This window comes from Otolemur garnettii, unplaced genomic scaffold, assembly GCF_000181295.1.
Source record: "Otolemur garnettii isolate 467f Iridium unplaced genomic scaffold, OtoGar3 scaffold00018, whole genome shotgun sequence".
Taxonomy (NCBI): Eukaryota; Metazoa; Chordata; class Mammalia; order Primates; family Galagidae; genus Otolemur; species Otolemur garnettii.
Genome location: NW_003852413.1, coordinates 1,366,001 through 1,368,572, shown reverse-complemented (window position 1 = coordinate 1,368,572; position 2,572 = coordinate 1,366,001).

The window sequence follows — 2,572 nt, the reverse complement described above, 5'->3', positions numbered from 1 at the left end:
TTGTTTGGCGGGCCTGGGCTGGATTTGAACCTGTCACCCTAGGTGTATGTGGCTGGTGCCCCAGCGGCTTGAGCCACAGTTTTTGTTTTTTGAGACAGAATCTCACTCTGTTATCCGGGCAAGCTAGAGTGCCATGATGTCATTGTAGCTCACAGCAACCTCAAACTCCTGGGCTCAAAGCAATCCTCCTGCCTCAGCCTCCCGAGTAGCTGGGACTACAGGTGCTCACCATGATGCCGGCTAGTTTTTCTATTTTTAGTAGAAATGGGGTTTCTCTCTGGCTCAGGCTGGTCTTTAGCTCCTGAGCTCAAGCAAACCTCCTGCCTTGGCCTCCCCAAATTCTAGAATTATAGGCATGAGCCACCGTGCCTAGCCTTTCAACTGGTCTCTGTTTGAAAGCCCTCTAAGGGTTCCTGTTGGGACCAGGATAGGGCCTAAGTGACACCCTGTCCTGCCTCCCTGTTCCTGCAGATCAGCCTGCCTCTGGCCTCCCCTTCCAGTCAACCCTGAGCATCCTTCTTCCCCTCCTCCATGATTCCCTTTCAGGGATGCCTTCTCTGACCTCCTACCCTTCACGTCGCTGTGTCCCCAGGTCCAGACTTACTTCTTCTTTTTTTTTTTTTTTTTGTAGAGACAGAGTCTCACTTTGTTGCCCATGGTAGAGTGCAGTGGCGTCACACTTCTCACAGCAACCTCCAACTCCTGGGCTTAGGTGATTCTCTTGCCTCAGCTCTCCCGAGTAGCTGGGACTAAAGGTGCCTGCCATAACGCTCGGCTATTTTTTTGTTGCAGATCGGCCGGGGCCAGGTTTGAACCCACCATCCTCAGTATATGGGGCTGGCACCCCACTCAATGAGCCACAGGAGCCGCCCCCAGACTTACTTCTTCATGGCACATATCAGCTGAAATTCCTGGCTTATTAGTGTGTGCATATGACTGTTCACCTTATTTATGTGCTTACTATTTGTCCTTTGGGGTGGGGTTACTGTCAGTACCCCTCACTCAGATAGGGAGGCACTGGGGGGCTCAGTGCTGATGAATAATCATCTCATTAATGGGGAGGCAGGGTGCCTCAGGAAGGGGCTTCAGTATGAGATACTGTGCAGCCCCCACCCTCCCAAGTCTTTTTACAGAGTCAAGTTCATGCTGGGGAGACATCTAGCATGTGCCTTCCCTCTGTTGGGCACCCCCTCCCCCACTGTGTTTACAGCCTGCTCTGGGCACAGGGTGGCCTGCAGATGTGGGGATGGCCTCACTGCTCTGGATGAGACCAATGTCCTTGTACCCACTGCACAGGTGACCTCTCTGCCTTCTCTCCCTGGAGCTACTTTCCAGACACACTAAGCCCTAATGACCTTGGCCAAAGGCAGATACCTTTCCTCTAAGCCTATTATCTGTGGGGGGAGACTCCTAATCTCCCAGGGAGCTGTTGTAAGCCCCACACTCTGCCATAAGGTTCTGACGCTAAACACATGGCATAGGCAGGAGGGGCTGCCCCCACCACTGGATGCCCTAGGAACCCTTTCCTGCCCCCTGGTCTTGTGGGCTAGGATGCCTGGGCCAACCAAGGTCTCCAGCCCTAAGACTGTTCAGGAGACAAGTATAGGTGGACCCATTCCAGGGAGGAGGCTCTGTAGTGGGTATTGGGACACCTGGGATGGGGGAGACCCTCCCATGCTGCCTTTCCTCCCTAATGTTTAGTCTCTGTCCCAGCTCTACCCTGGGAGGAACCAGGTCTCAGGAGCCCAGTGGTCCTGACTGTTCAGACCCCACTACACCCACCCCACACATCCCAGATGGTTTAGTTTCTACAACCCTGGCTGTGGCTCCCTGTGGGCAGCTGTGGGCCCTGATGGTTTTCTTACCATCAGATGCTATCCACATGGAAACTGCTGCCCAAGCTTTCTTGGCCCTGGCCATCATTAAATTGGTACCTACTCAAGTTAGTTGAGAGTGTGTGGACCTCAGCCACAGTAGGGCTCTCACCTCTAGCCAGATGGCAGGTGCTCACTAACACACCCAGGGAAGCGGCTGCCAGTAAAGGCAGTAGGAACAATCACTACTCACCAAGTGCTGGAGCAGGTCTCAAGTAGTGATAGTGTGAGTGGCTGGACCTCCCTCAGCAGGGAGCTGGCCCAGGCCTTTATCCCTCTGCTGGTGAGCTGATTAGGATGCTTGTCTCTGATGCTGGGCTAATGAGATTGGTGGGCCCCAAGGGAGGGCACTACTGCTAAGGGTTCTGGGAGTGGGGAGAAGCGGCTCAGGTGCAGTCAAGAACCTGAAGCAAGGACACATGGCAGATGGGGTGGGACATGGAAGAGAAGTGTGATCTAGACAAAGAGAAAGAGCCCTGGCTGCCATCTGGGGCCACCCCCTCCCTTTCATCCCCCTGATCTCTGAAGATCCTTCCTTTCTTTTTTTTGTAGAGACAGAGTCTCACTTTTTCGCCCTCGGTAGAGTGCAGTGGAGTCGCTCCAGCAACCTCCAACTCCTGGGCTTAGGCGATTCTTCTGCCTCAGCCTCCCAAGTAGCTGAGACTACAGGCGCCCACCACAATGCCCGGCTATTTTTT